Below are 13,801 nucleotides of genomic sequence, written 5' to 3' on the forward strand. Positions count from 1 at the left end.
GCCCATCTTCAGAGCTTTCCCCCTCTGTATTCACTGCTCATGTCCTTGGTGTTGGTCTTGAACTCTGGGCACAATATCTACCTATTTTGTGCCCTCCAGTCTCCTGACTCCTCGTGATTCAGCCTGGTAACTATTTTGCCAACCCTTCCCTGGGGAATGCAGGAACGTCAGGATTCCGTGCCACACCAGGAGCTGGCTGTGAGCACTGGGAGTGCTATTGTAGGTCTCCTTTCTGCCTAAATATCTCTCCATCATATCTGCCCCACTCTGGGCACCCAGCAACACTTTCTCCCTCCCCCCGGAGTTCTAGGCAGCAAGCAAGGCATCATCTCAGCTGCCTTCCTAGTCTATTTGCAGGCTTCCTCTCCCCACCCTGACTTCCAGCCTAAGCAGTAAGACTAGAAGAGCTCTTCTCTCAGGGCTTTTCTTTTCTCCACTCCCCCTCAGCCTTCAACCCCAACCCAGGAAAAACTAGCCTCCTTTTGGGATTGGACACATCCCGTCTGTCATGGTTCTCAACCCTCGTCGCACTTTTGACTCAAATATGGATGTAGAACAGTTGAATCAGAGTGTCTGGAAGGGAGCCTGAGCGCAGGTAATTTTTCAAAGCTCCCCAGGTGAGCCTAAGGTGAGTGAGCATCGAGACCCACGGCCCTGTTACACCTTCCATCCTCTGGCTTTGCCTGACCGCCATCCTTGATATTTTCAGCGATGTTCCCAGTTTAGAAAACACTTTCTCCCGTGTCTAGCTCATGCTCATGAAATCCTGGCTTTGAGACCGTTTCAGAAGTTAGCTTCAAGCGTTGATTTTATCGTCACAGCCGAAAATTCACATCTTTCTGCTTCTTTTCATCCCAGTCTTAAAGCATCCCAGTCCCATCTCAAAGCTACTGATCTGAGGTGGCCTCGGCCTGCAGCGGCTTGAAGCAGGATTTTGGTTCCCGGCCAGAGACTGAAGTCAGGGCGCAGCAGCGAGAGCGCTGAATCCCAGCCACTAGTCCACCAGGGGCCAGTGGCCAGTGACACGGCCCTGGCCCATCAGCTGTATAGAAATGAATTTCTACATAGAGACAGAACGTAGTGAAACATGCAAATTGTTTATTAGGAGGAAGAAGAGTACATGTGGATAGACACACGGGTGGACTCAGAGTCGCGTCCTTGTGGTAGTTTGAATCACTTATATGGGGCATTTCTTCCGGGTTTCCTTTGACCAATCATCTTGCTTTGCCTGAGATGAGTCCGTATTTGGTACATCTCATTTACTTACTTTTAATTTTATGTTATCCCATAGAGCCTGCATTTATATAGGATGTTCTAAAATCTTCTCAGGAAAATTTTCCAGCATGCGCAAATCTCAACACTCTTCTTTTTGTACAGGAGGAAAAATAATTTCCCCTCTACCCTTCTAGGTTCTCAGCTGAGAACCGCCCCCCTCCGCCACCCCATAATAAAAAGACAGATTAATAGGAGAAAAACAAACATCTGTTTAATAACCTGTATGCCTTCGGTATTCATGGAGATAACCAAGAACACTGAGTAATTCCCAGAAATGGCCAAAGCCACCACCTGAAATACCATCTCCAGCTAAAGACAAAAGAAGATGTTGGGGAGCAGGGAGGCCTTGTTGATGGAAGGTGAACAAGAAAAGCACAGTAGACAAAGGTAAGGTTTGTTACGTAGATTTAAGCTGGTGTCTTCTCCATTGGGGAGAGTTTATAGAGATTTAGGGTCATCCTTTTCTTCCTGGTGCAGAGAGGGAGACACCCTTACAAATGGAGATTTCCTTTCTGAATGTAAACTTCTCTTTCAAAAGAGTTACTTTTAGATTTTTCAGAGCTTCTCCTAAGTCTGCTGTTTCTTAAAAATAACCAGCTCAAGATAATTCTGTGCCAAAGAGGCGTATTTTGGGGTGCCGCATTCTGCTGCCCTTCACTTTCTTTTATAGAACAACACGTGTGTCGAGAGCCTGATGCCATTTTCAAGTGTATGGCCCAAAGCATTTATCAAATTTGTTCTTACATCAGCTCTGGAAGCTGCAGCAGGACTGTTATCCCCCTTTAACGGATGAGAAACAGGCTCATCTATCTTCCAAGTCTTTCCCTCCCCTGAGGCCCTTATCTATCCTTCTCCAAGTTCCCTTCCGGCCACTCGCCAGGTAGGTACCAAGTTGCTCCACGTGGCATCTGGATTTCCCTCCAGGGCTCCCGTTCTAGAACAGAATTCAGCAAAATTTTTCTGTAAAGGGACAAATAGTCAATCTTTTTAAGCTTTAGGATCCAAGACACACTAAATCAAAGCTATTATGTAGGTACTTTTGAACAAGAGTGAAAACCAACTTCCACAAATATTTTACTGGTGAAATTGAAAATACGAGTTCAATTTTTTGGAGTCCGGGTCTGCTAATGAGGAACACTGAATTTTTGCTGGGGGAGGGGTAGCCTTTTGCTTCACTGAGATTCAAAGCAAGTGCTTCCATCTTCAAATGGGTTATAAATGTTCGTCTGTGAAAAATGTTCTTAGCTCTCTGTCTGGACAGAAACAGCCAGAACCTTGCTCTGGACCTTTCTTCTTTTTCTCTTCCCCAAACATTCACTGAATCTATGTTTCATCTCACAAGATAGCATATGTCATATATATATATATATATATATATATATGCGCCATATATATCGATGGCTGATAACTACTTAATGTGTTACCACTTCTTCTGAAACTTGATGCTTTTACAGAAATAGCCTTCAAAGGATACTTTGCAAATCGGTTTCTCAAAACCTAAAGGAACCATGATTAGCAAAGAGCAAAAGTGTTATGCTGAGAAAATTATTTATAGGAAACGTCTTGCTGCAGAGTTTTGTTAGGGTCTCTGTTTTAATAAATCCAGCCCAGGCGAATCAGTGAGCCAAGGAAAGGCGTTTGGGACCGGCAACTTCAATCCCCACTGACACTTTCTGCATCTGTGAAAAATCGCACTGCAGAGAGATGAGCGCTGCCTTTATCCTTCACAAGGAAAGGCTCTTAATACCCAGACAGTTCACTTCCCAATCTGGAGGAAGTTGTTTCAGCATGAATTATCTTTTCAGCAACAAAAGGGAACGTGTTACCTCTATTTAACAGGCGAAGCGCTGGCCTTTGGGCCCTGTTTTCTGGTGGGATATTTGTGTGCTGGATCCAGCATTTGATGTTTTAGAAAGGCAGCGGTACTTACCCTTTAGGTGTTTATATGTATAGCAGAGGCAAATGGAGCTCTGAGTATTAAATTACTGTACCGTGCCAGTTGAGAATTCTATGAGAGCCAGCCAGCTCCTTCCCCCAAATTGTATTTTTACTGTTCAGCGGCTGCAAGTTCCCAGGAATCTTCAAAGCAGGACCAGTGCGAGAGCTCTTAGCTGCTGCCGGTGTTCAGTGATCTCGTCTGGGAGGCAGCAGGATACCTAGGACGCTGTGGGATCAGACACCACCAGGTTGCTCCTAGCTCCGAACTTATTTGCATGTGTCTGCCCTTGGACAGTTCACTTAACCTCTAACCTCAGTTTCCTTGGCTGGAAAGTGGGGCTAATAACTACCAAGTACAGCTGCTTTGAGGATTAGGTGTAAGTACGAATTATACTCCTGCAGCGCCAGATGCATCTGCAACAGGGCACTGCTGGCCTGGGTGACGCAGTGCCTGCTGAGTTCTCCTCTCCCGTCCCTGCCTGTCTTTTGGTCACGTTAGCAAACCAGTGTCTGTACCAGAGGATGACTGAGGAGGGTGACATCCACATCAGGAACTTGTGTTTATTAGGAAATGGTGTAAAAGAACTCATGGTGTGTGATGTTATAATAAAATGCACTGAAGTCAGTGCATTTTTGATTAACCAAGCTACTTATTGCCGAAAAACGTGATGGGACCCCCAAAATACCCAGTGCTGGCTGGGCTCTGAGAACGGGATTTGCAGAAATGCATGCAAAGACAGCTCCAGGGATGGCAATGAGTTGTCTATGTTTTTCCTACAAATGGGGCCTTGGTGTTAGAAGATTCTCAGCTAACAGGCCTGGATATTAGCTGAGGCAGAGCTGGGACCAAGGAAAATGGCAGGGGTTGAGTCTGAGGACAAAGAAAGGCAGTTTGGCCCAAAGAAAAGAGAAGAGAGAAAACAGGGTAAGCTCTGGACCCCTGACTCCTGAACCATCAGCCAGACATGCCTTTGGAGATGTGGCCACTGGGCTGGCAGTGGTTGGGGGCAGTTGGGAGCTCCAAGAGCGGCAGGAGGTAAGAGGTGGGCAGGGCAAAGCAAGGGGCAGGCAGACACTCCAGCCCCTGTAGCCACCGTGGTGACCTAGACAGCCAGCCACGCTGTGACACGCACACACCCCGGTGGCCCGGTAAGAGCCGTCGCTGAAAAGGGGAGGAGGGAAGACCCTTCCCGATGGGGGCTTTGTTCTGAAGACAGCTCATCACCGTGTCCACACGCCACAGACCCACAGTCTCCGTTTCTAGCTCCTTCTTTCCCCTGCACCCCTGGAGTCTGCTCTTTCCACTCCAACAGCCTTGCTGACGCATATAGATGCAGACATATAGATACATAGCTATAACTCCATAGCTTCAACCAGAAACCGTTTTTACTGAGGAACACCAAGAACTAGTGCTTGCTTTACTTCCCCACTAGGACGATCTCTTAGTGTGTTTTTATCTCCTCAAGTGCTTGCTACATAGTCTAACAAAGGCATCCTCCATTGCCTGGTGATGCTTGTTGACCAGATGAACAAGGGCACAAATTAGCAGCCACACTTGACCCCAACTCAGAGCCCTTCTGTGCCGTGCGGATAAGGCATTGAGTTGAACAAGTGCCCAGAGCAGCAAGGAGCTGGGATCTCACACATTTTCTCCTTGACCCCACAGGCAGAGGCACAGACTGACCCTGACCTCAGGGCTGAGAGGAGGTGACCTCTGGACGGGCTGGGCCATCTGCGGGGCTAAGCGTCCTTCACCCGTCACTGCGAGTTAGACAGGCATTTCTCTTGGGCCACTGTGACTGCCCCACTCTGTTCCCTGGGGTGTTTTCATACACCCACCCCTGATACCGACCTCAGACTTCACACCTTTATACCATGTTGTGTACTAGACTTCCTTATTTCTCTTTCCTCCTAGAACTCAGGCTTCCTTCGCTGCCTGTCTCGTTCTAGACCCAAAATATTTCCTGGAGTGACACCATTTGCCGGGATACTCCCTCACCAGCTTCTTCCCTCTGTTCCCCTCCCCGTCAGTCCTTCATCCCTCTGCTTTTCTTTAAAGTTCTTGATAACACCTCACACGTGTTGAGTACATGGTCCTGCACGGAGACCATGTGTTTTCATCACCTCATCAGATTCTAACCACAGTCCTATTAGGTGTCCAGGGCAGAGTCTCATGCCCGGTTTACTGATGAGGAGACTGTCACAGAAGGTTGGACACCACCCAGCAGGACGTTTAGATTAATATGCTTTCCCTGAGCCCTGGGGCCGTGTGTCCCCACCCATCCTAGAGTGAGCACCTTGGTGTTTGCGCCATTTATCCCAGATTGTGAAAATGTGGTGTTTGGGCTAAAACTGGAAGCATCTTGGGATGGTATCTCCAGAGTGTTAGAAAATAGTCTCCATGAATAGAAGGTAAGGATGGAGGCAGAACCACCCCTGCAGTCTCCTGCCCTCTGTTTACCGGCACCTGGAAAATTTGGGTTCCCGTTTATAATGTAATGTGACAATCAAAGGAAGCTTAAGAATTATTATCACCAGTTCCACATTTTTTTATTGTGGTAAAATACATATACAATTCACCATTTTACGTGTATAACTCAGTGGCATTTAGTACATTCATAATATTTTGCAACCATTACCACTATTTACTTCCAGAATATTTTCATCCAGATGGGAACCTTGTACCCATTAAACAGTCACTCCCTACTGTCCCCTCCCCACTGCCCCTGGCAACCACCAATCTGCTTTCTATCTCTATGGATTTCCCTGTTCTAGACGTTTCACGTAAAGGGAATCCTATAATATGTGACCTTCTTTCTTCTGTTACCTAACATGATGTTTTCAAGGTTCACCATGTTACAGCATGTCTCAGAACTGTAATCCATTGTACAGGTGGACCATATACATTTTGTTTATCCATGTATCCATTGCTGGACATTTGGGCTCAGCCTTTTGGCTACTGTGAAAGATGCTACTGTGAACATGCATGTACAAGTTGTTGTTGGAATACCTCTTTTCAGTTATTTTTGAGCGTATACCTAGGAATGTAGCTGGAGCAGAGAGGGCAAGAAGAAACTCAGAAACACAGACTGTCCAGATGGAGCCTTGGAGGCTGTTGTGAGACCCTGACTTTTACTCTGAAGGAAATGGGGAATCATGGGAGGGTTTCCAGCAGACGCATAGCCTGATCTGACTTGTGTTTCAATAGATCATTGAGAGTTGGCTGCAAGAGAGCGGGGTGAAAGCCAGTTGGGAGCCATGGTGGTAATCCAGGCAATATGATGATGATGGTTCAGATTACATGGTGGCAGTGAAGATGGTGAGAGGTTCTCAGATCCCAGACGTATTTTGAAGGTAGAGCCATAAGAATTTCTGACCGGTTGGCCCCAAAGCCAACACCAAGGTTTTCACCCCAACATTTGGAAGAATGGAGTTGACATTACCTAAGATAGAAAAGATAGGTGGGATGGGTTTGAGTGGAAGGAAGGTTAACGATTCCTTTCCAACTGTGTCTGAGGGATCCCTTAGACATAATGAGCCATTGGATGTACCGGTCTGCAGTTCAGAGGAAAGATTCAGACTGGAGTGTGAATTTGGAAACTATTGGCATATAAATGCTACTGAAAGCCAAGAAAGCAAACATGATCACCAAGGAATGAATGCAGATGGAGAAGAAAAGAGATCCAAGGGCTCTGCCCTGGAGTCCTTCTACCCTGAACATCAGAAAGCAAAGGCAGAGTCAAGAAGGAAGATTGAAAGGGGCGCGTCCAGGAAGACAGCCGGGCACGGAGAGCCTGCTTCCAGGGAAAGGGAATGGTCTGCTGTATCAGATGCAGCTAGGAGGGCACACGTGACGAGGACTGAGAATTGGCCATTGGATTTAGGATGAGTTGTCTCTGACCTTGACAAATGCACTTGCCGTGGAGCGGTGAGGGTGAGAGCCTGGTTGAGTGGCTTAGGAGAGAACTGCAGAGAAAATTGGAGACATCAGGTGTTCACAGCTCTTTAATTTAATTCATTCATTCATTTATTTTTGGCTGCATTGGGTCTTCGTTGCTGTGTGCAGGCTTTCTCTAGTTGCGGAGAGCAGGGGCTACTCTTCGTTGCGGTGCGCGGGCTTCTCATTGCCGTGGCTTCTCTTGTTGCGGAGCATGGGCTCTAGGTGCGCAGGCTTCAGTAGTTGTGGCTCGTGGGCTCAGTAGTTGTGGCTCACGGGCTCTAGAGCACAGGCTCAGTAGTTGTGGCACACGGGCTTAGTTGCTCCGCGGCATGGGGGATCTTCCCGAACCAGGGCTCAAACCCGTGTCCCCTGCATCGGCAGGCGGATTCTTAACCACTGCGCCACCAGGGAAGCCACTACACAGCTCTTTAAAGGGGCTTTGCTGTAAGGGGGAGCAAAAAATGAGGAGAGGCAGCTGTAAGGGAAGTGGGTCAAGAGGGGAATTGTCGACTGTGAGCTGCTAGGAATGAGCCCACCCAGGACGGAAGATGATAATGTACAGTGTTGTTCTAACACGTACTCAGGGTTTTTAAATTCAGATATGGTGAGGACAACAGAATATTGCCATTAAAAAGATAGTTTGTTACCCACAGTTTCCAAGAGAAGGAGGCCTGCCATGCCACACAGGGCCATCCGGGGAAGCACCTGGGGCAGTTAGGAGGAGAAGAAGTGAGGAGAAGGCAAGGGCCCAAGTCTTTACTGTGGTTTCTTCCAGAAGAAATGGGCGAGGCAGCGTAAGCAGCTGATCTGGCTTAGGATCGGCTAGTTGGAACATTTTGGGGTGTAGGGGGCTGTCTCCAGTTATCTGGTTCCTGGCCCTGGGATGATCAGGGTAGAGGGCTGTTGCTTCCTGGAGTGTAAAGACCAGGTAGAGGAGGTGACTGGGAGTGTGGGCTCTGGGCTGGTTAGTTTGCATAGGAGAGGCATCCTCTCCAGCTGGTTTCTTGCTATCTCTAAGAATTGGCGAGTCCTGGGAGGGGCAGTCTCTCCCCAGTCAACAAGGCCCCGAGTGTCAAAGCACCAAGAATACAGAAAATAAGAATAGATTTTAATACAGGTGAATAGATATTTAATACAGGGGTATTCAGGGGAGGGGGGATGGCTGAAGTGAGGTCCTCGAGCAGCAAGAGAGGATGGGTGGAGAGGTTGGCCTCAGCTAAGAGCATGGACAGTTCAATTACAGCAAAAGGGAGGCAGGAGGGTGACGGGGCCCACTAAGTGGGTGGACGAGGGAGGTGGGGACATTCGCTTTTGTTTGCTGCTTTCTTAGGGAAGTGGGAAGGAACGTGGCTGCTTGAGAGGGAGGAAGTCGTGTGGGAGGTTTGCGGAGGAAGGAGAAGCTGGGGCAGAGTCTCCTAGGAGAGTCAGGCTGGAGTGACTCGGGCCCCGGAGCAGGATTGTAGGACAGCACTGAGGACCCACTGGACACACACAGCCCTGAATTTAAAGCCAAATCAGAGTTGCACTTATCAGCATCAGGGTTCTGCCAACAAAGCAAAGTGGGAATGGGGAAGCCGGGGCGCTCTTACAATAAGCAACCATGGCTTTGAGCTTGGCGGGTGGGAAAAACACAAGAGAAGGGGTTCCACTGTCAAGGTGGCAGCGCCAGTGGGCTGCAGGTCCCAGTGGGGTGGATCCGGTGAACTTGAGGAGGTGAACTGGAACGATAGCGGCTGGATGACAGAGTTGAGAGCTTATGGCCAGAGAGCACAGATGAGTTTATTGTTTTCTTATTTTTGTCAAGGTATATTTTCTGTAAGACATATATCTTTGTTTTTTGCAACAGAAAAGATAAATATGTTTTGAGAGGTGGGTAGGATTTGGGCAGACGGAGGTGGTCCTGTGGAGGACATTTCTGAAGAAGGACGTCCAGGCATAAGTTGGGACACGTTTCCCGAACAATGAATTGCCCAGTGTGGTCAAGCCATGGGCAGGCATGCTAAGGAAGAACTTTATTTAACTCAGGAGAGAGTAGGGAGCCAGTGAAGGGTTTTGAGGGTGGACACATCTAGAACACAGGTGGGCCCTTTGTCACCAACGAGGAGAGGAAGCAGTGACATTGACAAAGCTCTGCATATCCGGGTGGAAATTCCTGGGCCTGCCGCCCTGTCCTCCCCTGTCTCTCCCTCCCGTTCCCCTCTCTCTCAGCTGGAACCGTCGTGTATGTTGCCTACATTCTCTGGAACAGCAACAATAAAAGCGATTATTTTTAATTTCCGTTCTTCTCCTCCGTAATGGAGCTATTAGACTTTGGCAGATCCCTTAATATGATTATCCTTTTTGAATGATTTCGAACTGAAATGTTTGTGCTGATGGTGGTAATCGCAGTGGAGTTTGAAGAACGAGGCTGTAGGCTCACGCTCCAGGAGCTCGTGACCCCGAAGTACCATCAGCTGTGGTTTGATGGGCAGGTGAGGATGAAACCTTGTAGGGGAAGTGGGGCCCCGGTGGGCTCTTGGTTCTGCCTGTAAGGACGGGTCTGGCTAACCACGCCACCAGTGCCGTGGGTCCCAGATAGGGCCAGGTGGAGGCTTTCTGTTGGAGACCTGCTTCTCCCGAGCAGTGAGGACAGCTGTCCATCATCAGTCCAGAATTCAGAGCAGTCATCCACTGAGCTCACCAGCAACCCTCGCTGGCCCAGCCAGGGGTGAGCATATGCCTTTTAATTATTTAGTCTCCACATCGACCAGGGATACATCAGTCACCTGCTTGAACCTTGCCCCGCTCCCAGCACAGTGGGGCAGCCTCGGAGCCCTGCTGTTTGCAAGACTGGGTTCTTGACTTAGCAGGGAAGCCGTCTTCTCGGGGCTGGTCTCCCAGGCTGCTTCCAGCCCCTCCTCTGCACCATCCCTGTCAAGCTTGGCCTCATTAGAGTGCCAAGATGGGTACCAGCACCCAGGCACCCTCTTGACACGGTGGCAGGTGTTTGACCGTGGCCTTTAGGGGACCTTTCCACATGCCACCAACAGCAGTAATGATCACATGCTCATTCCACATCTTCGTTGCGTGAGGACCAGCCTCCTGCCCTTGATCTTTGGGTTCTGACAGCCCGCCAGGAGGCAGACAGCAGCCTGCTTGTCTGTGACCTCTTTGTGGGGCCTCGTGACAGCTGGGTGGCTGCTGTGGCCTACCTTCAATGAGGAGGCACTAGGGGACCTCACCGTCCTGTCGTGGGGAATCCTAGGGCTTCTGCTGTGGGACCTGCTGGAATACGCTGAATACAGCTGTGAGCAGCAGGTAGAGGACCCAGGGTGACTCATACTGTGAATCCATCTCTCCTCGCCACCGCAACCAAACGATGCCATCCGGATAAAGCCAGTTACATGAAGAGATCAGGCTGCGTGATGGCGAAAGATGTTTCCTAAAGGGCGATCTGAGAGGTATCGGGAAGGAAGAAGCGGCCTGTGTCCTTGACAGTGAAAGTCCTGTGCTTTGAATCCTTCCCTCCTTCTCTCCCTCTCCTTCCCTCCTTCTTTGTTCATCCCTCCCTCCCTCCCCTAGCGACCGCACACTGTCCTGCTGCCCTTGGCTTCTGGTTCAGGTCAGCTAGTTTGTCCCTGGGGCATCACGGGGCCCTTCCCCACCAGGGGCGGTCACCAGATCTGTTACACTCATTCATTCATTCAATAGTATCTAGCTCTGTGTCAGCAAGGCACTCACTCCTGGGAATACAACGAGAACTTAGGGGGATAACTTCTCTGCTCTTGGAGACCTGGCAGTTCAAGAGGGAGATGGCTCTACAGGCTGCTTCTGCTGGTACAAACACAAATTGCTAAGTCCCGTCTCTGTAAGTCTGGTTCTGTGGTCTGGGCTGCACCCAGGAATCTGCATTTTCTGAGGAGCCCTCCGGGTGATTCTGGTGTAGGTGGATCCTGAACCAATCTCAGAGAAACATGCTTTTCAGCTGTGGGGCTGTGCCCAGAGCCACCCCTTCGAGAGTGTTTGTTGACTGCTGTGCCCTGTGATTCTGACTGCCCTGCTTGCCCTCGAGGGGTTAGAAAGCACAGCGTCTTAGAGCAGGATCTTAATTACGCATGCGTGTTAGCATTGGGAATTTTCAGACCTTGAGTTTAGGGGTTGGAGAGACTGTTCTGACTTCTCAGAATTTCTTGATGTGCTCAGCAATGGCTCTCTAGAAAACTGAGGTGACACCAGCACTGGCTCCCGTTCCCCCTTCTCTGCAGACTCCCGCCCTCCCAGGACCACATGTCCCGTCTCCAAGCACACACGTCACTGGCATTTCTCCATCACTCGAGTGACCCCGGCTTATAACTCTCCCAGAGTGAATCTTCCCTGAAGTTTGCCTCTTCTGGCTGTGTGATAAAACAACCACCCTCCCCCGGATCATAAGGAGAGGGTGGGGGAGACGGCACGTATCATAAGAACAGAAACCTGTCTAATACTCACGGGTTAAGTCAAGGAGGACAGATCGGGCTTCCCTGGTGGCACAGTGGTTGGGAATCTGCCTACCAATGCAGGGGACACGGGTTCGAGGCCTGGTCCAGGAGGGTCCCACATGCCCCGGAGCAACTGGGCCCAGGTGCCACAACTACTGAGCCTGCGCTCTGGAGCCCGTGAGCCACAACTACTGAGCCTGCTGTGCCACAACTACTGAAGCCCGTGTGCCTGGAGCCCATGCTCTGCAACAAGAGAAACCACCTCAATGAGAAGCCCGCGCACCCCAACGAAGGGTAGCCCCTGCTCGCCACAACTAGAGAAAGCCCGCACGCAGCAATGAAGACCCAACGCAGCCAAAAATAAATAAAATTTAAAGTAAATAAATAAATAAATAAATAAAAGGAGGACAGATCGCAAAGACCCAGGGGGCTCGCACATGACCCAGGGGCAGAGAGCGGAGCCAGGCCTGTCAGCAGATGGGCAGCCGAAGACACCAGGCCGCCCCCGATCCCGTGGTCTCACACCTCCACAGTGCATCTGCCTCCCTCTGCTCAGCCATCCTTGTACAGGGACCACCGGAGCTGCCCCCAGATGGCAGCCTGAGCCCTACAGATGGATGAGACCATCTAGTTCTAGCTCCCAGCACTGTCTCCATCCCAAGTTTCGGGAAAAACATAATCTGATTGACCCCGTTTGGGATCTGTGCTAACTCCTGGTTCAGTTAACTGAGATAAGAGTTGGGTTCACATAGTGCTTTTGCAAGCAAGGGGTCAGCTGCTTCTCTCAGAGGGACCAAAGGCTGCAGGAAATGACTGACGGTGAAGTGGTTGCCGTCCTGGCGTAACTGGTACAGCTGCCCCAGTAGAGGGCAGTGTCCTGTGTCCATAGGTGGGATTGGTGTGAGCTTCCTGGAGAAACGCGGAGGGCAGAGGAGCCTTGTTTATTGAGCCCCTGCTCTCTGCACTGAGCTCATTGCGTATCTTTTCACAGCGATACTCCACAGAGACTTAACTGGGATCCAGGAGGGTCCATTAACTTCACACAAGTACCCTTTCCCACGGCAGCACCCGTGTTCGTCAAACTAGGTCCGTTCAACTCTGAACACTCACCTTTCCAGTGAGTCCCACTGCTGCCGCACCACGTGGGCACCGAGAGGGGTCAAAAATCTGGACGTTAAGGTCAAAGTCAAGCTCGGGATCTGGAGGAGCCGACGAGGATCGAACGTTGAGGTCTACAGTGCAGCTCAGGAGCCTCCCACCGGAGAGCTTCCCGGCGGCCCCAGTGGAGTTTCACGGGGCCTCCCGCATGAGACGTCTGTTTCGCCCGGGAGAGCATCTGAACAGCATTTCTGGCGTTTGGCAGTCTGGGCGTTTGCCGGCTCCTTCACGAAGCCATTTCTGAAGAGTGCAGTGAAACAGAAAGGCTAAAATGAAGGGCTTTGCAGTTGGCTGGGTCCTGACCTCTACTCTATGATTCATGCCAGGTCGCGAGCTCTCCGCGGGCTTCGGCTGGAGAGGTCCTACCTCCTTCACACGACCATGGATGTTTTTAAGTGAGAGAGTGTGTGAAATGTGCTTTGCCTTTATGCTTGAGTTGTAGTAATGACTCGATAAATGGCTGCGATAATCATAGTAATAATAATAACTTAGTTGCTTGAACGCAGGAAGTATGTCGTGTGTTTCTTTACCCCCTACGGCACCAGTAAAATGCCTTAGAGGCGGCTTCTTCTCCTCCCCCTCCTTCAAGTGAGATACAATTGACACATAACACTGTGTAAGTTTAAAGTATACAGCATGTTGACTTGATCTCTGTATTGCAATAAGATAACCACCGTAGCATTAGCTAACGCCCCTAACAGGTCACATAATTATCGTTTCTTTTTGTGATGAGAATATTTAAGATCTACTCTCTTGGCAACTTTGAAGTATATAAATACTGTATTTTTTTTTTAATATTTTATTTATTTAGGCTGCATGGGGTCATAGTTGTGGCACAGAGGATCTTTTAGTTGCGGCATGAAGGCTCTTAGTTGTGGCATGTATGTGGGATCTAGTTCCGCAAACCCAGGCCCCCTGCATTGGGAGTGCGGAGGCTTACCCACTGGACCACCAGGGAAGTCCAGTATTCTTTTTACTTTTTTTAATAAATTTATTTATTAATTTATTTATTTTTGGCTGCATTGGGTCTTCG

At 49.5% G+C, this 13,801-nt stretch overlaps 1 protein-coding gene across 3 annotated transcripts in view; it reads left to right on the plus strand.

The window, feature by feature from the left end:
* GALNT17 (polypeptide N-acetylgalactosaminyltransferase 17) overlaps positions 1-13,801 on the plus strand; it is a 443,347-nt gene that overhangs the window by 333,857 nt on the left and 95,689 nt on the right. The window lies entirely within an intron of this gene.

This window comes from Tursiops truncatus, chromosome 15, assembly GCF_011762595.2.
Source record: "Tursiops truncatus isolate mTurTru1 chromosome 15, mTurTru1.mat.Y, whole genome shotgun sequence".
In the NCBI taxonomy this organism is placed as follows: Eukaryota; Metazoa; Chordata; class Mammalia; order Artiodactyla; family Delphinidae; genus Tursiops; species Tursiops truncatus.